General features: G+C 47.0%; 1 long non-coding RNA gene across 1 annotated transcript; it reads left to right on the forward strand.

The window, feature by feature from the left end:
* Window positions 1-838: 838 nt before the first annotated feature.
* LOC134582996 (uncharacterized) lies at window positions 839-10496 on the forward strand. The gene is made up of 4 exons (XR_010086297.1): window positions 839-886; window positions 1427-1571; window positions 8352-8453; window positions 10223-10496. It is a non-coding gene; the product is annotated as an uncharacterized LOC134582996 (long non-coding RNA).
* The last annotated feature ends 7876 nt before the right edge of the window (window positions 10497-18372 follow it).

Genomic DNA, 18372 nt, shown 5'->3' on the forward strand with positions numbered 1-18372 from the left:
CACAGCACATTGGGGAAGGGCAACTTTGATTTAAAACTAAACGGGAGCGGCCATTGCCTCTTAGAACGCCACACCAGCTGGGGACTGTTGCACAACAGGATCAGGCGGCGATCCGCTGCGACCCAACTAAGTAATATTTTTATTATTTTCGACAGTGTGAGAGCCGGGAGCTGTGACACAAATCACTCTCCTTCTGTTACAGGTTTGGTGTTGTGTCATAGAAAGTCATGGCCTCTCGGCTTACCTATCCCCATTACTTCCTCTGACATATAACAAAGACTTCCCGCCAGGCCCAGACCCTAACTCTTTCATTGATGACCCATTGCCCAGACTTCACCATCTGCATTCCACAATGGGAATAAGGACATTATATGGCTCAGGCATCACCTGTAAGTATAAGCAATTATAGAGCTTTGTTAAGACAAGGACAAGCACTGACTCGAGACCTCACATTATTTGAGCGCACTTGCCTAGACCCAGACCCACTAGCTATGTATGGGTAAATGGGAGACCATTAACTTTGTACTTTTAGCGATAAAGAATGGGAGAAAATGTGTTGCCTCACTCATCACTGTTCAGTTTTTAGCAAGACTGTTTTAAAGCAAAAATGTTTTAAGCAAAGTGTATTGAAATGTTCTGCCCGGTGTGTTTTGTCTTTTAATTTTCCATTATTTGTTTGTTGCGGATTGCTTATATTATTTAAAAAAATTTCATTCATTTTTTTTATTCTTTCGCTTCATTATTTAGTGATCTGAAGCCAGAGAATATTCTTCTGACCAGAGAAGGCCATGTGAAAATAGCAGATTTTGGCCTTGCAGCGGAGAACATCCTGAGTGATAAACAGATCAGGGAGAGAGTTGGAACACCTGTAAATATGGCACCAGAGGTTGGTAACAGGGAACTGTTTTAGGACCAGTAGGGGGACTGTTAGAGGGAGCGGTTAGGTACAGTATTAGGAGATGTAAAGGAAGTGGTCATAAAAATAGTAATAGCAGGAATTATAAGGATTGATTGTGAAAACAGGAGGGAACAAACTATGGGATTCTCATAGTTGCAGTATCGCTTTCAAAATTGATTATCGAAGCCACAGGGGCAATGGGCTGTTACAGGAACAATAGTAGGAGATGTTAAAGGGTTATTATATCAGTAGTGGTAGTAGTGGGAAGAGTTAGAGGGAGCTGTGAGAGGAACTAGATCTGTAGGTCCATTTTAAATATAAGATTGGAGCTTATGTGTAAAAACTGTAGGACAGACTAAGATGGACTTAGTATAAAGCCCCTGATGATAATACGTCTAATTGGAAATCTATTGTACAGCACTACAGAATTTGTTGACGCTTAAATAATAATAATGATTAGAAATATAATGAGCATTTACTCTTAAATGTAGTATTTATCAAATTACTTACCCTATGTCTTTTTGCCAGGTACTCCTAAACAATGAATATGGCGTGTCTACAGATTTCCCTTTGAATGACAAGGTCAAGCTATTAACATATGCAAAGCAGGTGTTAATAGCACCACCACTACCCTGCCTGGCTGAACAGTGAAATTAGAGACATCCTGGATAAGGTAAGTGTTACAAAAACCTTATTGAACTATGTGCCTTTAAATGTTATTTTCACTTGTCTGACTTATTTGCAGTCGTTGGTAGGGTTCAGCACGAATCCTTTGTGTAAACGTCTAGGTGGCCGCCATTTCAGGACTTTGCACGTGTTCGCGGCCATCTTACGTACGACCAGCGGTGTTTGCCAGCAATCGTCTGGAACTAAAAACGGAGACGCACCCAGGCGAACACCGCTGAGACCTCCAGGATAGTATAACTTCGTGCTGGACCTACCGAGCGGCTCACCGTTCGGTAGGACGATTACCCTTCGCAGGGGGAGTACAGCGACCCCCAGGATACCTATGGATGGCAATGGGTTCGTGGAGTTTCACCGTACGAACGGAGACCGACCGCAAGGCCTAAACGTGTGGAACCATTTTCGGCCAGGAAGTCTGTGCGGTCGGTCAAAACTTTGAAAACCCATAACTCTCGAACCATTCATCCGAACGGGTTGGTTTTCGGATATGTTGCTCCCCTGAACAAGATCTGTACAGCGGTGTAGGATTTAAAGGGGTACCCCCTGGTTTTGGGGTACATCCAGAACTTGGTTAAAAATATGTACTGCATAATTATGTTAACTGTTTATCTGAGGGGAGGAGATGTGTGGGAGGTATCCAATATGTGATTGGTGATTTTATGCCTCCCCCTGGGAGTATCCTTTTTGTATGTAACCACAATAAAAAGCAGGCTGGTCAGCCCAGTCCTCAGTTCTTACTTGACCCTCAAATCGCAGCCTCGACTCGTTTTGTTGGGCAGAAAGGTATCCTAGCTATGCTATAGCTAGTGGGATTGTTCTACACTTACAGGACTCTTATGGAATATTAAGGAAAGCCGCTCTCTCTCCTCTTCAGCAACTAGGAATCCAGACGACTAAGCGGTCCAGCTCTCAGCAAGCCTAAGGGTAATCGTAACATTTGGTGGCAGCGGTGGGATTATCCTGGATTTCCTAGGAGAGGTACGGAACGGATGGAGAGCACCTACACAAAATTGAAGCGTACCACCCTAAAAGATTTACTGGAAAGCAGAGGAGGGTACGCCAGCAACCGGCCAAGGAGAGAACTGATCGCAGAACTGACCGAACTGGATCAAAGCTTCACAATGGCGGAAGCACCAACCACGAATGGTGATGAAAAGGCAAGGATTGTTCGGGAGAGGCTCTCCCTATACGGGCCAAACCCACCTATAGAACTAGTACAGCAGTTGATGGCGGAGGCAGACGAGGATATACGAAAGGCCCGAGCCCACGCACTTGACCTAGTAAACGCACAACGCAATGCTGAAGCCCCGCAGGTAATCGTTCCTGTCGAAAACGCTGGGAAGCCCAAGATACCCTTTGCGGCATTTAGATCCTTCCTAGAGAGCGAGACAGGAATTGATGAATACTTGGCGGACTTCGAAAGGCAATGCGCCCTGCACCAGATTCCCATCAGAGAGTGGCCCACGATCCTGTCTGGGAAACTATCCGGGCGAGCCCTGGAAGCTTTTCGTACCTTGGGTACTGAGGAAGTGACACAGTATGAGCGAGTTAAAGAGACACTGCTAAGACGATACGCTGTAACTCCAGACACGTATCGCCGGCAGTTTCGAGGCACGAAAAAGAAGCCTAACGATACCCATATGGAATGGGCGCACCGAATGCGGAGAGCGGCAAATCACTGGATGAGCGGGAGTAAAGCTGTGACTGGTGAGGAAATCTTACAATTGTTTCTCTTAGAACATTTTTATAATGGCATGGAACAGCAGGGGAAGGAGTGGCTGCGAGACAGGCGACCTTCCACCCTAGAAGAAGCAGCCAAATTAGCGGATGAACATTATGACTCACGTCTTCACGAGCCAACGAGCTACCGGGCTCCAGCACGGGTTGAGCCCAGAGAGGTTTACCGTGCACCTCCTCGTACGGAGTTCCGAGCCCCGGTACCCGCAGGGCCCACCCGACACTCAGGGCCACCCAATAACAACTCTGATCGTCCCAGACCAACTTGCCACCGATGCAAGCAACCAGGGCATTTCATGGCTAACTGCCCTCTTAACACGCACCAGACACCCAGGAATTACAATTACCCCTCGGGGCCATACCGTTCTGCCCGCGCCCACTGTGTTAACCAAGAGGCCTCGATGGAGGAATATTTGGGGCCGCTTCACGAGGCAGACCCTGTATATGCTGCTTCAGATAACCGCCAGCACCATCGGCAGAAGGTATGGCTCGAAGGGCGATCTACCGAGGGGTTGAGGGACACAGGGGCTACCATCACACTGGTGCAGAGTCATTTGGTGCCAGAACACAAGCGGTCAGGGCAGACCGTGGCCGTTAGAGTGGCGGGGGGGGATGTGTACAAAATTCCGACCGCTAAAGTACACCTTGATTGGGGAGCGGGAAAGGGGGCTGTGAACGTGGGCATAATGGATAATTTACCTGCGGAAGTACTACTGGGCAACGATTTGGGCCCCATGACTTCTGCCTATGCTCCAGCGTACAACAACGAGGCGAACCCAGTGACTACCCGAGCACAAGCCCGGACGGACCGAGAACCCTCACCAGTGCGGGAGACCCAGGTAAGACCGACCCCGACTGTTCCTGACATGTTAGGCCCCATACCCTGGGACACCCCAGATACTTTCGAGACCGAGTCTAGGAATGATCCGACTTTACAAAAATACCGGGAACGAGCAGAGACCGGGGGGAGCGGGGCAGATAACGAAACTGTTCTATGGGAAAAAGGCAAACTATACCGCTTGACGGAGAAAAAGGGACAACGTAGGCGACAGCTGGTAGTGCCCCACAAATACCGTCGAGAAATCCTCAAGATAGGACACGACATCCCCTTGGCAGGTCATCTAGCTGTGACCCGTACGCTACACCGCATTACCCACACATTCTTTTGGCCAGGAGTACACGCTGATGTTAGGACTTATTGTAATACTTGCGATGTGTGTCAATGAGTAGGAAGGCGAGGCGATCACCCTAAAGCCCATCTAGTCAATATGCCCATCGTAGAGGAACCCTTTAGCAGGGTTGCTATTGACCTAGTAGGACCACTGGCCACCCCTAGTCCCTCCGGTAAGCGCTACATCCTTACCGTAGTGGACTACGCTACCAGATACCCCGAGGCTGTCGCCCTGTCCAACATCCAAGCGGATACGGTAGCGAATGCACTGGTACAAGTGTTCTCCCGGGTAGGATTTCCAAAGGAAATCCTGTCTGACCGAGGCACCCAATTCACAGCCGAATTGACCCAACAACTCTGGCAGGTCTGCAAAATTAAATCCCTTCTGAGCTCCCCCTACCATCCCCAGACGAACGGACTTTGTGAGAGGTTCAACGGAACCCTCAAACAAATGCTCAAAACGTTCACTCAAGAATACCGAGATTGGGAACGCTTCCTGCCGCACCTCCTGTTTGCCTATCGGGAGGTGCCCCAGGAAACGACAGGGTTCTCTCCCTTTGAGTTGCTCTACGGAAGAAAGGTACGGGGCCCCCTAAACCTGATCCGGGAGCACTGGGAGGGAGAGACAGAAACTGACGGTGTCCCCATTGTGCCATACGTGCTGGAACTCAGAGACCGAATGGAGCAGCTAGCCAGATCCGTGCAGGCTAACCTCCAGTCGGCCCAGAGAAGACAGAAGGTATGGTACGATCGGGGGGCCCGAAGGAGAATCTTTACCATAGGACAAAAGGTGTTGGTACTTAAGCCGGTAAAGACAGACAAATTACAAGCATCATGGCAGGGCCCCTACCAGATTGTAGAGAGACGGGGCGACACAACTTATGTCATAGCCAGTTGCCACGACAACAACCTTAGGAGGACGTTCCATGTAAACATGCTCAAAGAATACTTGGAGCGACCCGAGAACGTGACAGCCGTATGTTGTCCTCCCCAGGAAGACCCCGACAGTCTACCCATCCCCGACCTATTAGAAAAAAGTCCCCCCACAGGGATAGTATCCCAGGTTCAGATAGGAGACCGACTTAACCCCACTGAAAGGGAGCAGCTCAATACACTCCTCCAGGCCAAACACCTCACCTTCTCCCAGAAGCCAGGGTACACTACCCTAACTACCCACCAGGTCGACACCCCCGGGCAAACACCCTTACGCCAGCCCCCGTATCGCATCCCCGAGGCAGTTAGAACAGGAATGAAGCAGGAGATAGATGAGATGCTCCAACTCGGGGTGATTGAGCCCTCCGATAGTCCCTGGGCCTCCCCGGTTGTCCTGGTACCCAAGAAAGATGGGACGACCCGGTTCTGTGTAGATTACCGGAGGCTCAATGAAAAAACAGTGACGGACGCGTACCCGATGCCCAGGGTAGACGAGCTACTCGATCGCATAGCCAGGGGAAATTACCTGACCACTATCGACCTCTGCAAGGGTTACTGGCAGATTCCCCTGGCCCCGGAGGCTATCCCCAAGTCGGCATTCGTCACCCCATTCGGCTTATACCAGTTTAAGGTAATGCCGTTTGGGATGAAGAATGCCCCAGCTACATTCCAGCGCTTGGTGGATAGGCTCCTGGATGGCTTCCAGAGTTTTGCCTGTGCATACCTGGACGACATAGCGATTCACAGTGAGTCCTGGGAGGACCACTTAGCTCATGTAGGAATGGTTCTGGATCAGATCCGGGCTGCTGGCCTGACTCTGAAACCAGAAAAATGTCACTTTGGGATGGCCGAGGTACAGTACCTGGGTCACCGGGTGGGGTGCGGAAAACAGCGACCAGAGCCAGCCAAGATAGAAGCTGTTGCCAATTGGCCCACCCCCATCACTAAAACCCAGGTTCTGGCCTTTCTGGGCACGGCAGGGTACTACAGACGATTTGTACCCGACTACAGCACACTTGCCAAACCCCTGACTGACTTGACCAAGAAAAACTTACCTCGACAGGTCCTGTGGTCTCCCCACTGTGAAAAGGCTTTCCAGGCCCTCAAAAACGCTTTGGTTAATGCTCCTGTCTTGGCGGCTCCAGCTCTTAATAAACGTTTTATCGTCCATACAGACGCTTCCATGTTCGGGCTGGGAGCCGTCCTCAGCCAAGTAGGTGAAGATGGAGGGGAGCATCCAGTTGCCTACATCAGCCGGAAGCTCCTACCCCGCGAAGTCAGCTATGCAGCGGTCGAAAAGGAGTGTTTGGCCTTGGTGTGGGCATTAAAGAAATTGACTCCCTATTTATATGGACAAGAGTTCACTCTGGTCACCGACCATAACCCGTTGGTGTGGCTAAACCGGGTCTCTGGAGATAACGGCAGGTTATTACGTTGGAGTTTATCATTGCAACCCTTCAATTTTACCATTACCTACCGACCCGGGAAACAGAATGGCAACGCGGACGGGTTGTCCAGACAAACGGACCTCAGCCCAGCATAACCAGCGGTCTGGACAGCCTTAGTCTGCCCCGAAAAGGGGTCAGACGGTGTCTGCCAGAGTGTTCCACAAAAAGGGAGCACTGTTACAAAAACCTTATTGAACTATGTGCCTTTAAATGTTATTTTCACTTGTCTGACTTATTTGCAGTCGTTGGTAGGGTTCAGCACGAATCCTTTGTGTAAACGTCTAGGTGGCCGCCATTTCAGGACTTTGCACGTGTTCGCGGCCATCTTACGTACGACCAGCGGTGTTTGCCAGCAATCGTCTGGAACTAAAAACGGAGACGCACCCAGGCGAACACCGCTGAGACCTCCAGGATAGTATAACTTCGTGCTGGACCTACCGAGCGGCTCACCGTTCGGTAGGACGATTACCCTTCGCAGGGGGAGTACAGCGACCCCCAGGATACCTATGGATGGCAATGGGTTCGTGGAGTTTCACCGTACGAACGGAGACCGACCGCAAGGCCTAAACGTGTGGAACCATTTTCGGCCAGGAAGTCTGTGCGGTCGGTCAAAACTTTGAAAACCCATAACTCTCGAACCATTCATCCGAACGGGTTGGTTTTCGGATATGTTGCTCCCCTGAACAAGATCTGTACAGCGGTGTAGGATTTAAAGGGGTACCCCCTGGTTTTGGGGTACATCCAGAACTTGGTTAAAAATATGTACTGCATAATTATGTTAACTGTTTATCTGAGGGGAGGAGATGTGTGGGAGGTATCCAATATGTGATTGGTGATTTTATGCCTCCCCCTGGGAGTATCCTTTTTGTATGTAACCACAATAAAAAGCAGGCTGGTCAGCCCAGTCCTCAGTTCTTACTTGACCCTCAAATCGCAGCCTCGACTCGTTTTGTTGGGCAGAAAGGTATCCTAGCTATGCTATAGCTAGTGGGATTGTTCTACACTTACAGGACTCTTATGGAATATTAAGGAAAGCCGCTCTCTCTCCTCTTCAGCAACTAGGAATCCAGACGACTAAGCGGTCCAGCTCTCAGCAAGCCTAAGGGTAATCGTAACAGTAAGGAACAGGTTGTTACAGGAACAGATACATGGCAAGGAGACAGAAATGGCAATGGCGAATAATTTAATTTGATTTATATGAGGCATGAAGGGAGACATGAAGGGAGCTGTAGGAGGACAGAGGAATATGTTACTGGAATTAGCTGTTAGTTACATTTATTGGGTTACTTTTGCTACATTTGAGGTCTGCTAGAAAAGTAGATTAGTTGCTACTAGCACCATCATTAATACAATGGTAAATATTTATAGATTGGAAAAGATATGAAGAAAAAAAAAAGGTTGGTGGTAAAGGTAATAATACATAACCAATATACTAACACGAATGTTTAATACTCACTGTATCTGCTGACTCTCTTACTAGCTTCTAGATACGGACCCAAGGGTACGCCACCCTTTCTATAGAGACATTAACTGGGGAGATCTAGAGGAGTGTAAAGTGAGCCCTCCATTCCTTATATTCGCAGTAAGTAGACAAATGTTACCCTAAACAAAGCAATATCGTTACATTTGTATTTACATGCTAAGATAATGCAATACCATAATAAATATTAACACACGTGTGTCTAATAAAGGCAAAAAGTATCTGAATTGTGCAAAATGTAATCAGTAAGTAATTTTCAAGTGGTTCAAAAAAAAATGGCACGTTTCCTTGCCTAGGTTGTTCGCGTTGCAGCAGTGTGAATTTTTTGTTCATCTATTTTCTGGTAAGAAATACAGGGTCAATGGATATTATACTTGCAATTTAGATTTTGTTGTGTATCTCTTGAAGTGTCCCTGTGGATATGTCTATGTGGGGGAGACTATTAGACCCGTTAAAGAAAGAATAGGTGAGCACAAAAGGAGTATTAGGATGGCATTACAGCGAGGAGCGTGTGAAGCATTGATACCCAGGCACTTCAAGTCCCATGGCCATAGTGTTAACCAATGGAGGTTCCAGGTGATTGATAGAGTGCCCCAGTTGAGGAGAGGAGGTGACAGACAGAAACTACAAAGAGAGACCAATTGGATCAGCACCTTAGAGACTCTATCACCATCAGGACTCAATGAGGATTATTATTTAAAACATTTCTTATGACACTCTTTATAACACCCTCTGGATACCTAGTATTACAGGTGGATGTCCTAATTTGTTATCTTGTACTCCTTACAGTAAACCTTTTAGACCAGTTTGTTCCGAATCTCTTGCGTGGCAACAATTTGACAGACATAGGTATGCTACTTTGCGCAAAACAGGGTCTCTCACAAGGATCACCCACATACACTTTAGGAGAACACTAATAAGCAGACGTATTGTTCTTATCTCTTATTTACTATTTTTATAATTTTTTTGTGGACTTCGTAATATTTTTTATTTTTTTGTTTAAAGCCCCTTGATCACCTGACAGGTTTGAACAATCAAGCAACACTCTTAGGATTCTACAAATAGTATGATGTACGGTAACTTCTTTTCTACTGCAGACATGTTATTTGTATATAAATTTGTATTTTATCTCAAGCTATCTTGAGCTAGCTAAGTGAAACATAGATCAATATATCATGCCTGTTTTTTTACATATCCCTACCTGTGATTATGTGTCAGATTTCCCCTTTGGAATCAGTATTACCACAAAGATTTCTGGTGTATAGAAATTTGCACTTTGATTATTATATGCAGTGTATACAGACAGACAGATTTCTAAAGATTGTCTTTTACTGGATTGTAATTTACAAATAAAGTTGTTTTATTGACGTCATGATGCCGTGGTAGGCGTCACCGCATGCCCATGTAATCGCGCCTGGGGATGTGCCAATTAACTGTATATGGTATATATACTCAGGATTTCGGTTTATCTAGCAGTGCCTTTGAAGGGACGCCAGAGTCTCCCGAGCACGCAGCCCAGATTGTTACAGACAGGACAGAGACTGTGATACCGATACCATCCACCTATACACTTCTTTCTACCAGCTACATAGGTGAGATCTAACCTAGAAAATGAAAACTGGGTGCAATTATAAATCAAGTCTTTGCCTACTGTCATTACTGTTTAGATTAATTTGAACTGCACATTTCTTAAAATTTGCTATTTAAAGTAAAGAAACTCCACCAGTATCTACTTACAAAGAGAAGATTCCATCAATCATAGCCTCGTAGAATTTCTCTCCAGCCGCTACTTGTGTAGTGTAGATTGTAATTTCAATGTAAGAAGCAGATATAGCATGCTGTACTTATGAAATCTTACCTCTTGTTTATAGACATCAGATTATGATACAAGCACAATGGAGTTAAATCACTCTTTCATGAAGGATAACATCTCCTCATGTGATGACCATCATATCAGTGGCCTGTCTTATGTGAACTCTGAATGGCAGGAATAGAAGCAGAGTGCTCCCTCTTGAATACCACCAGACAACAGAACATCTACCAACCAGCAGATAGCCTCTTCCAACGTCCCTGCTGTGTACCAACAAACAGAGCATCTTCTGCTGCATATTATCAAACCGCGTGTTCTCTGTTTTCTCCTACAAGCAACACGTTCTCTTCTTCCATATACCATCTACCAGAACATTTTCATCTGCTGATTCCCTGAAATAATATATTTTCTCCTACTGCATTGCATGCAATAAAAGCTTTTTATATTCATAATGTGGTGGAATCTCGGTTAAAATAAATTTAGTAGGCCGAGATTACCACGTGGCATGTGTACGTGCATATGCTGACGTATCGATCAGTTGGTTGCACGAGGCAAGATACGATCAGTAGTGTACGGAGCATGTGCAAGAATACAGGATGTAGTATTCCCCTCCTCCATTGTGCTGGACAGGCCATGCGGTCAAGCAGGAAGTTAATTCTTATTTGTATTGATTGGTCAAGAGAATGTGTGGGTGGAGCTTAATATGGGAGGAGTTATGTGCCTATATAAGGAGCCTGCACTATTGTCCGGGGCTCAGAACTTGCTGTATTTTGGTGACATTAGTCCCTCTGAGTCCCGATCGGTGATCCAATAAAGAATCTCTTCCTTCCTGAAGAAACCTGTGTCCATCTCTCTGTGCTTGGCTTCCGTCAGTTTCTCCGGTATCATTTGGTGCATTGGCCGGGAAGCTCATCGTTCAACGGTAGCTGAGAGGCAGAGGCGTGAGACGGTCTATCTTTGCCCACGTTCTCTACGGCTGCACCCCTGAACTTCTGCGTGGACCTCCCTTCGTCTCGGCGCCACTGGTCTGTTGTCCAGGAGATCATCGGCCTCTACGTAAGAAGTGCTGGGGTGTCCCCGTCGATGAGTGTGAACTCAGGTTCAGGAACGAGGAGGTAAGACAACTGCTGTTTTAGACGGCAGACCCACTAGGGGTATACCGATTGTGCGGTAGGCCCAAAAGGGGTTTAAATCTGTGTATGGAATCTGCCCCCCTGTCGGAGGGAAGGAGCGAAGGCGCACCGCTCAATCGAACGCTCTTTAGTAAGACCGTTTGATTTGGTTTGGAGTCAGGCGGGGTCCTGTGTAAATAGCCCTAGCCGGACACCGGTGTCTTGTCTAGACTAGCGTTCTAGGGTGTATATTTTGTTCGCTAGGTCGGAGGGACCGGGAGACTAAGCGGCGCCTGTGTAAATTCGGTTCGCTAGATCTCAACCTATCTTGGCTAAGTGGGAAGGCGTGTAAATTTGGAACCCACTAGATTTTTGATAGAGTAAATAGACTAAGAGGGTTCTGTTGTAAATTCCGCCCTCTAGTTCGCTATATGTGGTGCTTGGGCAGTGTGGCTAACCAAAATGGGTGTACATAGTTTTAGGTAGTCCATTCAAGGTACTGGCCAATAGTTTAGTTGGGATTGTTAATGTGTTAAAGATTGTTAGTAAAGTGTATATCTTGTTAGATAGCGCGAGCTCAGCCGTCTAGCGAGAGTGTTAATAGTGTGTTGCTGTATCATAGTGCACGGTACCATAACCCTGTATATTTACTGACACTGTATATAAGTACTAATCCTTGTCGTCCATTGCATGTTTAACACCATAACCACTAATAATTGTATTGTGACCTTAAATTGTGCTTTGACCTATGCTAACCGTACTGTAACCGCTATTTGTAAAAGACGATGTTACTGGGGTGTGTTATAGACGGGTAATTCGTATATAGAGAATTATAGCGTGGGTGACTGTATAGTTTCGCCAAAGGGCATAATATTGATTATTTAGTGACTGGTGTAACAGCTGTGTGTGTACGGGAATTCCCTGTGTGTTATTGTGTACGTTTCACTTGGTAACCGTACCACGTGGTGCTGTTGCCAGAGGAAACGGGTGTGACTGTTGAATAGAACGCGTGCATAGTATTCGTTGTCAACGACGTTCCATTGATAAGTATGGGCGCGTCGGAGTCAACGATTTTGGATCCCTTAGGTTGTATGGTAAAGCATTTTAAAAAGGGATTTAAAACATGTGATTTTGGGGTTAAAATGTCTCCTGTACGTTTGGTCACTTTGTGCACTAGGGAGTGGCCTATTTTGGTTGCGGCATGGCCGCCACGTGGAAGTTTGGATCCAACCCTGATACAGCGTGTACACGTGGCTGTGTCACGTAGGCCTGAACTTTACGGACAGTTTCCATATATTGATTGTTGGAGACAGGCCGTAAACGACTCGCCAAAATGGATTCAGATATGCCACGAGGAGCAATGTCGCCTCATGGTGGCCAGGACTTGTTTGTCCACTAGGACTGTGGTTAGGCCCATTTTGGACACGCCCCCTGAGTCCGAGATCCCTTTGCCGCCCCCTTACTTCCCTACAGGAAGAGGTGACGCGAGTGCAGGAAGTTCTATACCCCTCCCCTCATTGCCCTCATCCACTTCCGCTTCCTCCTCCAGCACAGAATCCACCCCCCCTCGTATTAAACCTCCCCTTCCGGAACCAGAACCAACCCCCGTTAGATCTGAATATCCTGATTTGGCGCCACTTCAAACTTCCGGTCAAGCTTCTTCTAGCTCGGCTGGGAGTATTCTATTTACTAGCTTTTCCCAAAATCAAGCTCCCACATCCTCATGCCCTATTACCACCCCGACTGGAACTCATAACTGACTCACCCTTCACGTAGCCCTATACTAAACAGACAACTAACCGGTACCCAACAACTCAAACATTATCAGATGCCTCTCCGTCTGAATCCTGGGTCAGCCTATCTCGATGCCGCAGGTCAAATGGCACATGCTGACCCAGTCTTCGTATATGTCCCGTTCACGACTACCGATCTCTTGAATTGGAAGACCCACAATTCCTCGTACACTGAGAAACCACAAGCTATGACCGATCTGTTCACCTCGATAGTTCAGACACATAATCCGACATGGGCTGATTGCCAGCAGTTATTAATGACATTGTTCAATAATGAAGAAAGGACAAGGATTAACCAAGCGGCCATTAAAGCGCTAGAGGATAGGGCCCGTGCTTTAAATCAAGCCAATCCGGCAGCATGGGCTGCAACACATTACCCTAATACCGATCCCGATTGGAATGTTAATGGCGCAGATATGGTTCAACTGAAAGCCTATAGAGACGCTATAATTGCTGGCATGAAAGCCGGAGGAAAGAAAGCTATTAATATGTCGAAGACAGTTGAGGTGATTCAGAAAAGTGATGAAGCGCCCAGTGTCTTTTATGACCGATTATTGGAGGCATACCGCTTGTATACCCCCTTTAATCCGGAAGACGCTGATAATTCCCGAATGGTAAACTCCGCCTTTGTCAGCCAAGCTTACGGAGATATTAAGCGCAAGCTACAAAAGTTAGAAGGGTTTGCAGGAATGTCTATCACCCAACTAATGGAGGTAGCAAATAAAGTGTACATGAACAGGGAAACAGAGACGAAGAAAGAGGAAGAGCGCAAGATGCGTAAAAAGGCTGATATGCTAGCGGTAGCGATCGCAGGCGTAGATAGACGGGGCCCAGATAGAGGCGATAGTAGATGGAATAGGGAGCCTTTGAGTAGGAATCAGTGCGCGTATTGCAAGGAAGAAGGGCATTGGAGAAACGAGTGTCCGCAAAGAGAGCAGTATGAGAGAGACCTACCCAGGGCAGGTTACGGAAACTTTAGAGGCAGAGCGAGAGGTAGAGGAGGCCCCGGAGGGAGCAATGGTAATAGAGGGAGTAATGGGAACAGAGGAAGTGTAAGGGAAGATAGGTATTATCCAGCAGCGCAAAGGTCCCGCGATAGAGAAGGTAGGGACTTTGTAGGATTGGCTGACACGGTCATGGAGGACTATTGATACCGACCGGGCTCCATCCCCCTTGGTCGAGCGGAGCCTATGGTCGATGTATCAATAGGGGGAAAAAGGAGTGCGTTCATGATCGACACTGGTGCTGAACATTCGGTGGTGACTGACCTAGTTGCTCCTCCATCTGGAAGAACTATTACTGTAATAGGAGCAACTGGAAGAAGTGCTGCAAAACCGGTTCTTAAAAGTCGACTCTGTACATTGGGAGGCCACGTAGTAAAACATCAATTCCTTTATATGCCTGAATGTCCAGTCCAATTGCTGGGATGTGATATGCTATCCAAATTACAAGCGCAGATTACGTTCCTACCAAATGGAACAACATCCTTAAAGTTTAATGGACCTTCAGGTATTATGACATTATCCGTACCAAAGGAAGAAGAGTGGCGACTTTATACAGCGTTGACTAGCCAAAACCCTAGGAGTGATGAATCCTTATTCAACATACCAGGAGTTTGGGCAGAGAACAACCCACCAGGACTGGCCCGCAATATTCCACCTATTAAAATCGAACTAAAACTTGGGGTTTATCCAGTGAGCCTAAGACAATATCACATCCCGCAGAAGGCTAAGAAGAACATCCAATCTTATCTGGATAAGTTCATACGGTATGGTATCCTAAAATTCTGTACTTCCCCCTGGAACACCCCATTGCTGCCTGTTCAAAAGCCCGGTACAGATGAGTATCGACCTGTGCAGGACTTGAGAGCAGTCAATGATGCGGTTGTTAGCATACATCCAGTTGTACCCAATCCATATAACCTGCTTGCTTTAATTCCGGGTGGGGCTACTTACTTTACAGTCTTAGACCTCAAAGATGCCTTCTTTTGCCTCCGAATTGCCGCAGAAAGCCAATGTATCTTCGCTTTCCAATGGGAAAACGCTGTGACGGGCTCAAAACGCCAAATGACCTGGACAAGACTGCCCCAAGGGTTTAAAAATTCACCTACCCTATTTGGTTCAGCTCTAAGTCAAGATCTACTGGATTTCGAGTCCATCCCAGGAGAGTGTGTATTGTTACAATATGTAGATGACTTGTTGATAGCAGCAGTTACAAAGGAAATATGTCAGCAAGCAATGCACGATCTACTACACATTCTCTGGAAGGCAGGATACAAGGTGTCTAGAAAGAAGGCTCAGTTGTGTTTGCCAACTGTCAAATATCTGGGATTCCATATCTCTGAAGGTCAAAGAATTATGGGACCAGAGAGAAAAGAAGCTGTGTGCCAAATACCGATACCCAAGAATAGAAGACAAGTGCGAGAATTCTTGGGGGCAGCAGGCTTCTGTAGGATATGGATTCCCAGCTACGCGATACTGGCAAAAAACCTCTGTATGCAGCTATCAAGGGTACAGAGCACGACCCCTTCTTATGGACTCAAGAACAGCAAACGGCATTTGAAGATGTGAAGAAGGCTTTGATGAGTGCCCCAGCATTAGGTCTACCTGATCACACACGACCATTCTACCTGTATGTACATGAGCAAAGAAGAATGGCTGTGGGAGTATTGACACAGTACTTGGGATCATGGCAAAGACCTGTTGCCTACATGTCTAAACAACTGGATGCAGTGGCCAGCGGACTTCCACCTTGTCTAAGAGCCGTAGCTGCAGCCGCCCTGCTAGTAGCTGAAGCCGATAAACTCACTCTGGGTCAAGAACTTTATGTACGAGTCCCACATGCAGTACAGACGTTGTTGGATTACAAAGGAAATCATTGGTTTAGTAACAGCCGTATGACCAAGTATCAAGCAATGTTGTGTGAAAACCCAAGAGTGCATTTAGAGACTGTAAATACCTTAAATCCAGCTACCCTTTTGCCACAACCTACTGAAAGTCAACATGATTGTTTGGAAGTAATGGATGAAGTATTTTCAAGTAGACCAGATCTTCGTGATTTTCCCATCCAGAACCCCGATGTTCAATATTACACCGACGGCAGTAGTTACGTGAAAGAAGGGATCCGCTATGCAGGATATGCAGTAACAACGATAGACAAGGTGATAGAAGCTCGGCCACTGGCAAAAGGAACATCAGCACAAAAGGCAGAATTGATAGCACTGACACGAGCGTTACAATTGGCTGAAGGTTTAAGAGTGAACATCTACACGGACTCCAAGTATGCGTTTTTTTTTTTTTTTTTTTTAAATTCTTTATTTTATTTGTGCATAGAATGAACAATCAGGTTTGTACTGCCACGACAGCTGGTACAGACACAAAAGATAGTAATGTGGCATAAGAAACACTGCACTTTTTTTTTTATATAAACAGGCTTAAGTCACTACGGTAGTTACATGGTTTTCAACATACAGGCTATACGTTATCAACACCCAGTAGGGTGCTAACTGCTTAATAAGATTTAGCCATGTCTTTTCGAGGTTAGCTATGCTTAATACGATTCAACTATGCGTAATAATAGATTGCCCTGCTTGAGTGAAGAGTGGCGATATAAATAATCTAGGCTTTTACCAGGGAGAGACAGTGTGAGTCATGAGAAGAGTGACAGCAGGACATGAAAAATAAAAACAGTTAGAAAAACAAAATTCTGCTGTTCAGGGTAATATTTCAATCACCTAAGGGTGGTCCAAGTAAGACTGCTAGCTTCTATATAGGCAATATATAAATTAACTGTAAACAAATAATGACAAACAGAAAAAGGGACGTTAAATCCCAGGAAGTATAACTGTAACTGGCTGATAGCCTTGTTTTACTGGGTCTGGTGTGAGTCCGTTCATGGCGTTCAACCTATGCCACTTAAAGTCCAGGTACAATGAGGGTGCCTGATACTTAATTCACATTGCTCATACAGATACAGTCAAGGGTGTTGGTGTAGCTTGATAATTAGGCTGGGGGGTATACAGCAACAGGAGAATATTATATATATTTCTATGGTGAGTCTCATAACGGGTAAGTCCAGTTACTTGGCTTCCCCTTTAAGTGACTGGGCATCACGGTTGTACGTTGGAATACCTGCTCAGCCTATTCCCACCAGCGGCAGAGATAGTGCAGGCGTGTGGGCGATATTGCTCAGTACGTCCAGGCGGTGATGATGGGAGTAGCAGTCCCGGGTATCTGTGGGTCCAACCAAGTGCCTTCTTTCTGCCCCTGTCTGCCGTGATGAGCGGGTCTGCAGGTATCGACCCCTCCGTTGTTCGCCATTCGGTTTGCGCCAGGCTGGGGTGAGGGCTGAGGTCTCGTTGTTCCGGTGGTTGGCGTGGGTGCGGGCAGTAGATGTCGGCTGCGTCTTTCGCGGCTTCATCGCATCTGCCTTGTGTGCTTGTCGGTGCTTGCTTGTATGGGTGCTCACGTGGAATGCCTGCAGTGGGGCACTATATTGGCTTCGGCGGGTCTTCGGCCGGATCCACATGGTCACCGCCCGTGCCGCTGTGAGTTTTGGCATACCCTGCTGCACTGCAGCTCGTAGAAGGCTATGCAGAGCCTGTCGAGAACCTCTAGGGAGGAAGGCTGAGGATGGTTACTCATGGCTCCCCTCTGTGGACTGCGACGAGCGGCCATCTTGGACGCGCTCCGCCTGCCTCGTGTTTCTGCCGATTTCGGGTTCCTTAGCCAGAGGACTGATCCGTTTGCCAGGTCTGTCTGTCCAGAGGGGACTGGGATATCCCCCACCAGTCCAAAGGGGGGGGGTTTGGAGACCTGTTTAGGTGCTTGTGGGGTCCGGTGTCTGAGAGAGCGGCCGCCTCTCCCCGGCTCCGGTTTCTGCAGGCCGCGCTTGGTATCCCGCTTTCCTAGCTCCCACGGGCTTTAAAAAGGTCTTGATTTGTTCATGGGTGCACCCCCGACGTGGGTGATGCACCCTGGTGGGTCCTTGGGCAGTATAGCCCTCGATAGTGCCTTTTTTCCCGCTTGTCAAGCAGGAGCTCGTGTCCCCTGCTTCTGCTTAGTTCGGCGGTCAGGCTCCGCCCCCCCCAAGTATGCGTTTTTAACCACTCATGCCCACGGAGCTTTGTATAAAGAAAGAGGACTATTGAATTCAGAAGGCAAAGAAATAAAGTACGCAGCTGAAATCCTACAACTATTGGAAGCAGTGTGGGAGCCGAAAGAAGTCGGTATTATACATTGTCGAGCGCATCTGAGAGGAGATGGTGATGTAACCAAAGGAAATCGGATGGCAGTGCAGCTAAGCGT

The sequence above is a fragment of the Pelobates fuscus genome, chromosome 13 (assembly GCF_036172605.1).
Source record: "Pelobates fuscus isolate aPelFus1 chromosome 13, aPelFus1.pri, whole genome shotgun sequence".
Lineage (NCBI taxonomy): Eukaryota > Metazoa > Chordata > Amphibia > Anura > Pelobatidae > Pelobates > Pelobates fuscus.